The sequence below is a fragment of the Carcharodon carcharias genome, chromosome 9 (genome assembly GCF_017639515.1).
Source record: "Carcharodon carcharias isolate sCarCar2 chromosome 9, sCarCar2.pri, whole genome shotgun sequence".
NCBI classification, from domain to species: Eukaryota; Metazoa; Chordata; class Chondrichthyes; order Lamniformes; family Lamnidae; genus Carcharodon; species Carcharodon carcharias.
In genome coordinates, this window is record NC_054475.1 from 144,595,253 (window position 1) to 144,604,381 (window position 9,129).

Sequence of the window (9,129 nt, forward strand, 5' to 3'; positions counted from 1 at the left end):
GCAGGGGTGGTCGGGAAGCCGACTGCCGCCCGCAATTGGGGTCAGACTGCGATTTTACGCTGGCCAGCCAATTAAGGCCCGCCCAGCGTGAAACTCATGCTGCAGTGCTCAGCGCTGCCTGTGCGGGGTGGGGGGAGGAGGGCGAGAAGGGAACTTCATGCATGCGTGCGGGTCCACGCTGGAAAAGCTCCCTGAGGCACAGAGGTGCCTCAGGGAGATGACAAGTTCTGAAAAACAAAAATAAAGAATTTTGAATGTTAAAAAACATGTCCCCTCATGTGACTCTGTTCCATGAGCAGGGACATGTTATGAATGAGATGTAAAATTTTTAATTTTATTTTTATTTGCTGTTGGAAACTTCATCCCGCCCGTGGATGAGGTTTCCTAAAAAGTGCAAAGGCCGCTTGGCCTTTTCGCCTGCTCATGTTAAGTTAGTTAATACTCTAATGACCTCAAAAGGCCTTCTAATTGTCGGCGGGCGTTATCGAAGTATCACGCGACTGCGCGTTGATGTTGGGACGCTGATCCAACGTCTCACTTCACGCCACAGTGGGTCTGGTGCGCACCCATCCACCGAGGTGAAAATTCTGCCCCTAGACTCCGACTTTCCAACAATGAATGACCTTCCTATACTTCCTACCAAAATGTACTATTTCACGTTTATCTGTGTTGGTGTCATCCACGAACTGAGATATTGTGCTTTTGATTCTAAGGTCCAAATTATTAATGAAATTTGTGAACAGCCATGATTCCAGCACTGATCCTTGTGGAACACCACCTTCTGTAACTCTGAATAACTACCTCACAATCCCGCTCTCTGCTTTCTATCTTGAAGCCAGCAAACAACTTGCATTTTTAGAATCTATCTGCTATAATTGAAATTAACTTTTCTAGAGGCTCAGTCAATAAATGAAGTAACTGTGATAGCTAAAGAAAAATATTACTTGCCATCTCCCCATGTACAAGCCTATCTCATTAGATGTCGCAGGGCTAATGTTTTATGATATTTCCGGAGAAGCTAATACACTATTGTGAAGGGAGCAGTCAGGGAATTTAAGAGATGATAAAGCAGTTGCCAAAAATATTATTTGCTGGTGACGCTGCCCTGTGCAAAACAGCTATACAGACTAGAATGGTCCCAGATTTAATCCCTAGTCTGTGCTGAATTAACTGATCTCAATCAGTGATGGCATTAAGAATTCTATAAATGGATTTCGTTCCCATGAGTTGGTACCGGGTGAGGGGAATCAATCAGGAATCAATCAGTATGCTAGGAAACACACAGGACGAAGATAAGTTTGCCAATAAGCCAACAATCACTGCATACCTTCATGAAAGAGGCCACTTTGGAAACATACTAAAAATAGGTGCTGCCTGTGTAGCTATAATACAGTATATCTTCAGGAGAAAGGGAAAAAAATTGTTAAGAAAAAAAGGGAGCAAACAAAATCAGGAAATTGTAAAGGACCGTATTTTAAGATTATCTTGAATACTTGCAATTGTACCAAATCCACTTTCAGCAGCAGGATTAATGCTCTTTAGTGATTTTCTGTAGCATTTAACTTAATATGAAGTTTGTTGTTATGTTATCAAACAACAGCGCCGCACATAGACCAAAACACACTTTGCGTATAATGCATTTGGCTGGGAACTAAGGATGAGAATGATCAGAAGAGTCCATTCATGGCCATTAGGTTTGGATTCTGGAACATTAGGATGCACAAATCAATGTCCTACTATATTTTTTGCTTCTCACAACTTCTGCTCTGCTCAACACTTGCCTGGATGAGTGCAGCTCCCATAACACTCAAGAAGCTTGACACTATCCAGAACAAAGCAGCCCGCTTGGTTGGCACCACATCCACAAACATTCACTTCCTCCATCATCGATGCACAGTAGTAGCAGTGTGTACCATCTGCAAGATGCACTGCAGGAATTCACCAAGGCTCCTTTGGCAATACCTTCCAAACCCACGACCACGACCATCTAGGAGGACAAGGGCAGCAGATAGATGGGAACACCACCACCTGGAAGGTCCCCTCCAAGTCACTCACCATCCTGACTTGGAAGTATATTGTCATTCCTTCACTGTCGCTGGGTCAAAATCCTGGAACACCCTCCCTAAAAGCTCAGTGGTTCAAGAAGACAGCTCACCAGCACCTTCTCAAGGGCAGTTAGGGATGGGCAATAAATGCTGGCCCAGCCAGCGAAGCCCACATCATGTGAATGAATAAAAAGAAACATTTTTATAATTGTGGTTCCAGTGTGCTGCTTTTAATTCTTCCCACAATTGGCAAGCTGCATGAGGCTACTATTTTTCTGGCTCTATGGTGACATATTCCTTGATCGGGATTTTCCGGCCCTGTTGTGGCAGGACCCGCCGAGGTAGATTTGGCTGCCCAGCCAAAAGTCTATTGACGGAAAAACCTGCCCTTTGTCTTAAGATTTTTCTGTGAAATTAAATATGAAAGGTAAATTAGTACACACTAGTGTTTCAAATAAATGCTGGCCTAGCCAGTGATGCCACACCTTGGAAAGGAATAAAAAAAAAATAATGCTATTGAGCAATATTTAGTTTCACTCAGCAGCAAATGTGTTGAATTCAAATCTGCAGTAAACTGTATTAAATGATCTTCCTGCTTCCTTTCAATAATATGAATAGAATTATCCTCTCAAATTGAGAAAAGTTAAATCAATGAAGTTCACAAACATCTGTTTATTTTGCCCAGATGTGATGAGTACCCACTTACTATTCAGATACAACTTGAACCCTTGACCAATGAGCCAAAATGATAAAGAAAAATAGGCTTTTAAAAGAAATTAATAAATTGGAAACTGCAAAACACATTCATCAAGTTCAATATAGTTTTTCTGCTGACTTATTTCTTTCTTTCTCTATTCATGTTGCATTCAGTTGGCTGCTATATAATCATTCACACCTCATCTGGATATAACCTTTATCTCTTTCCTGTACCCATTACCAGTCTCTTTGGCTTTTGCATCATGTAATCTTATGTTAATCTCTCCTGCCCTCCGCCCTATCAGATACTTTCCCTTTTGTTCTTCCCCCTCACCCCTTCTGCTGGTTTAAAAACACTTGCATTTCTGCCTTCCCTCTGTTCTGATGAAAGGTCATCAACTTGAAAGGTTAATTCTTTATCTCTCCCCAGGTTTGCCTGATCTGCTGAGTATTTCCAGCCATTTTTTATTTTAATTTCAGATTTCCAGCATCCACAGTATTTTGCTTTTGTAACCAGCCCACATGTCCCTTAAAGTTACAAAATCTTATTGAAGTCAGCTAAACATCAGGTTAGTTTTTATTCAAGGGTTAATTGCTGTTCAGGTTGGTAAACAGAGCACTGGCTTTGTGTCTCGGAAGGTCAATTAACTGCCTTCAGACATTGTGACACCGGTATGTTTTGTTGCTGGAGAGCTCGTAAATTCCAAATCACTGTTTTTGTTTTTATATTTTTCCTCAAACATACCACGGAAATTTGCATTTCCTCCTATGTGATGGATATAACGTGCTTCTAGACATGACATTCTTCTAATACTAGTTGGTTTCCCACCTAGTTTATCTTACAATGTTAGAGCACACGATGTTTTATGAACAAGTGACAAATATGAACCATTACTTTCAAAACCTGAATTTTTCCCGCGTCGGGCAGGTTCGGCGGGAGCGGGCGGGAGTGGTCGGGGAGCTGACCGCCACCTGCCATCGGCTCTGCACCACGATTTCCCACACGGAGGCCAATTAAAGCCCGCCCTGCGTGGATCGTGAGCGGCAGCACTAAGCAGGCCTCATGCGCAGTTGGTGCATGCGCACGAAAGAGCGCTTCAACCTCCCTGAGGCACGGAGCTGCCTCAGAGATTGAAGCACTTTTTGAAATAATCATTAAAGACAATAAAGATTTAATGAAACACGTCCCCTCATGTGACTGTGTCTCATGAGATGGGACATGCTTTTAAATTCAAAATAAAGTTTTCATTTGAATTGTATTAGCTTTAGGAAACCTCTTCCCGCTCGTGGACGAGGTTTCCTAAAAAATGTAAAGGCCACTTGGCCTTTTCGCCTGCCTGCCCGCCAACCGTTAGGTTGGACGGGCACTGTCAATTTCCAGTTAATTACCTTGTTAATGGCCTTAATAGGCCTTTCAAATATTGGCGGGCGGCAGCCAACTCCGGCATGTGCCTGCCGAATGAAGTATTGTGCAAGTACGCAATGATGTCGGGACGCACGCTGGACGTCATATTACATTCGTGCTTGTCGGGCATGCGCCCACACGCCGAATGTGAAATTCTGGCCCAAAAATTAATTCTGTAACATTGTTACGTTCCTTCTCTGTCAGGTCGCTTTGCTCAGTGAACACGGTTTCATGCCTATCTACTGGTGAGTGAGTTGATAAACAAGATACTGCAGACGCAGAGACCAATGTAAGATGAAGCACATGCTGTTTATTAACACAAGTAACAGAGCACTAACACGTGTGCTTCTCCGACTAGGCCCTATTCTAAACTACTGATTAACATTGTAGCCTGCGCTACACAGCCATTGAGTAATAGAATCACATGGTCAACCAGTTCACATTCTCTTACCACAAACATGTTTTGGGGAAAAAAAACTAAAAAAAATGCTTTCTTCCAGTTAGTTAGACTGCCACCTCATCCTCAAGGTGCAGGTGAGAGATTATGCAAATACTCAGGCTATAGCATGCTTTAAATTAACATTATGATAGTTTTTAAAAAAAACCAAGACTTACATTTCTAGAGCTCTTTTCACAGCCACCAGATGTCTCAAAGTGCTTTACAGCCAATGAAGTACTTTTTAAAGTGTAGTCACTTGTAATGTAGGAAGCACAGCAGCTAATTTGCACTCAGCGTTAGCCATGCTGTTGTGTGTCAGCTTTGAACCAGCCCACAGACCACCAGGAGGGCCTTCACCAGTAAGTAATTTTAGCTGTGGCTCAAACAAAAACAAAACGCTGGAAAAACTCAGCAGGTCTGACAGCATCTGTGGAGAGAAAGACAGTTAATGTTTCGAATCTGCATGGCTCTGAAGAAGTTATATGGACTCGAAACATTAACTCTGTCTTTCTCTCCATGGATGCCCTTAGAGCTGCTGAGTTTTTCCAGCATTTTCTGTTTTTGTTTGAGCCACAGCTAAAATTATTTACTGGTGAAGGCCCTCCAGGTGGTCTGTGGGCTGGTTCAAAGCTGACACACAACAGCATGGCTGAGGGCATATAAAAGAACAGGCCAGAACCTTCATCCCCACCAGTTGCTTGACATCACTCAACCAGTCTGGCTCCCCTGTGCATGGCACAATGTCATCATAAGCACAAGCGACAACAATGTAGTATAAGCAAGATTTATGTTACTGTCTACTTGTTTGATCAATATTGATGTAAGATAAATCTTATTTTCTCAAAAGAAAATTGTTGTGATCATGTTATTTACACAATAGAATGTTTCATATAAATGTGTTCTTTAGTAATATTAAATTGTATAATATGACCTTTATTTCTGGCATGAATTAATAATTTACTTATATTTAATTTAAAAAATGCACAAAAATTTATTACATTTCGTAACAAAAAAGCAGCAAAATATTTATAGTTTTGTTAAGTGTGTATGGTATAATCATTCTTCCCATTAATTCTGATAAGCTTTATCGTGGTCACAAGTGAGAGATGGTAGGGTAAGACTTGTAAGTGGTCCGCAGGATCTTTGGTTCCACCTATAGTCCATGGATGAAAAAAATTGATGTTGTACATAATAGCCTCAACTCCAAGCCTAAGGCCGGGATTTTCCGGCCCCGTCGTGGGCGGGACACACCGTGGGCGAGGCGACGGCCCAGCCAGAAGTCCCTGACTTGCGGTGGGACCGGGAGATCGCGGAGGCGGGCAATCCCGCCCTAAGCCATCTAAAAAGGCTGAGGCTTTTGCATAAAAAAACATTGATGAACCTACTCAAACACACAAAAAGAACTTTATGATCCAATGTGAAAGAAGCACATTTTACATTTTTAACATGTTGAACTCTACACCTACAGAGTTGTTAGGGAGGGAGTTCCAGGATCTTGACCCAGCGACACTTAGAAGTGTTATGTCATGTGTTACGATCTCCTGTTATGGTCAGGGTATTGATGGGAGTGAGTTATTTAAGGGAAATGATGAAGGGTAGGGAACTTGATGAATTTGTTAGGAGAGGAAAGTATGATCAATTGAGGATTTGGAAAAGGTGCTCCTGAGATCCACTTTCACCCCACAACCCCACTGCATATATCACCTGCAGTTATTGGTGACTTTTTCCTGATTTTATTTCCAATCAGACATCATAATGCTGCAACATAAGAACTAGGAGCAGGAATAGACTATTCAGCTGCTCGAGCCTGCTCCACTTTTCAATATGATCATGGCTGATGTTCTAATGCAACTCTATTTTCCTGCCTGTTCCCAAAATCCCTTGATTCCCTGAGAGCTCAAAAATCTATCAATCTCAGTCTTCAATATATTCAATGATGCAGCAACCACCTTCAGTTCAAAAGATTTGCAACCCTCTGGGTGAAGAAATTTCTCTTCATCTCAGTCCTAAATGATCGACCTTTTATCCTGAGACTGTGCTCCTGTGTTCTAGATTACCCAGCTAGAGGAAACAGCCTCTCAATGTGTGCGCTTTGGAATCTTGTGTGTTTGAATGAGATCATGTCTCATTCTTATAAACTACAGGGAATACAGACCCAATCTACTCAGCCTCTCATCAAAAAAAAATAAGAGGATAAGGCAGATGAATGTGTGGCTGGAAAGGTGGTGCAGGAGGGAAGGCTTTAGATGCCTGGTACATTGGGGCTGGCTCTGGGGAGATGACACCTGTACAAGCCAGACAGGTTGCACTTAAACAGAGCTGGGACTGAGTTCCTTGTGGGGCATTTTGCTAGTGCTGTTGGGAGGGCTTTAAAGTAACTCAGCAGGGGTGTGAGAACCAAGAAAAAATATTAGAGAGGAATACCAGGGCGCACAAAATATTGGGAGGGACAGATAACGCTAGTATAGAGAATAGTAAGTTAGTAGGTAAAGTCGGGAATAAGGGAGAAAGTAACAAAATCTAAATCAGGGTTACTATGCATGTATGTGAATGCACGAGAATAGTTAATAAAATTGGGGTGTTACAGGCGCAGATTGCTATGTGGAAATATGATGTTGTGGTGATAACAGAGATCTGGCTCACGGAAGGGCAGAACTGAGTGTTAAATATTCTGGAGTACAAGGTGTTCAGAAGAGATAAGAAAGGGAGGAAAGGAGGAGGGGTGGCAGTATTGGTTAAGGAGAGCATTGCAGTGCTGGAGAAAGAGGATGTCCCAGACGGGTCAAGGACGGAATCAATTTGGCTAGAGCTAAGTAACAAAAAGGGTGCAATTACATTGCTCAGTGTAGTCTATAGACCACCAATAGCGAGAAGGATGCAGAAGAACAAATCTGCAGGGAAATTACAGAGAGATGCTGGCATTATAGAGTAGTTATAATGGGGGTCTTTAATTACGCAAAAGTAGCCTGGGACAGTGGTACTGTAAAGGGCGGAGAGGGTCAACATTTCCTAGATTGTGTTCAGGAGAATTTTCTACAGCAGTATGTGTCCAATCTAACAAGAAAAGACGTACTGTTGGACCTGGTTCTTGGAAATGGGGTGAGCCAAGTAGATCGAATGTCAGTGGGGGAACATTTAGGAGGCAGTGATCATTGTATTGTACATTTTTGGATAGTAATAGAAAAGGACGATAGGCAATCCAGAGTAAAAATAGTTAACTGGACAAGAGCTGACTTCAATGGGGCAAGAATGGAGCTGGGCCAGATAGACTGGAACAAAAGATTGGCAGGAAAAACTATAGCTACCTTCAAATGGACTACCTTCAAAAAAGAATTGGTTAGGGCACAGTCAAGGTATATTCCGTCGAAAGGAAAAGGTAGGACAAAAGCTCCCTGGATGAAAAAGGAGATTAAAATTTAGATAACGAAGAAAAAGTGTGCTTATGACAGGTGTCAGGTAGAAAATACAATTGAGAACCAAGAGGTTCACAGGGGAGGTGAAAAAGCATATTAGAGAAGCAAAGAAAAGACTGGCAGCCAACATAAAGGGGAATCCCAAAGTCATCTAGAGACATTTAAATAATAAAAGTGTGGTGAAAGGAGTAGGGCCGATTAGGGACCTAAAAGGCAATTTATACATGGATGAAGGGGCCATAGCTGAGGTATTAAATGAATACTTTGCATCCTTCTTTACCAAGGAGGCAGGTGCTACCCGGGCCATGGTGACAGACGAGGATACTCAGTCACAGAAGGATTCAAAATTGATAAGGAGGAAGGGTTGAACAGACTGTCAGTACTTAAAGTTGACAAGTCACCAGGACCTGATGAGATGCATCCAAGGATATTGAAGGAAGTGAGCGTTGAAATTGCAGGGGCAATGGCCATAATCTTTCAGTCTTCCCTAGACTAACATGTGGTGCCAGAGGACTGGAGAATTGCAAACATTATGCCCCTGTTCAGAAAAGGTTGTAGGGATAAGCCCAGCAGTCAGTATAACTTCAGTGGTGGGTAAGATTCTAGAAACAATTATTCGTGATAGAATTAGTGGTCACATCGAAAAATATGGGTTGATCAGGAAGAGCCAGCATGGATTTCTAAAGAGGAAATTGTGTTTAACTAACTTGCTGGAGTTCTTTGAAGAGGTAACACAAAAGGTCGATGAGGGTAATGCTGTTGATGTGGTGTACATGGGCTTTGAAAAGGCACTTGACACAGTGCCACACAACCAACTTGTGAGAAAAGCTATTGCTCATGGAATAAAAGGGACAGTAGCAACATAGATACAACATTGGCGGAAAAGTAGGAAGCAGTCAGTAATGGTCAATGGATATTTTTCGGGCTGGAGGAAGGTTTGTAGTGGAGTTTCCTAGGGGTTGGTATTGGGACCCTTTTCCTGCAGGGGACAGTTTCAAAGTTTGTGGATGATACGAAGCTTGGGAATGTTGTGAACCATGAGGAGGACGGTGTAGAACTTCAAGAGGACATAGACAAGTTGGTGGAGTGGGTAGATAGGTGGCAGATGAAGTTCAGTGCAGAGAAGTGTGA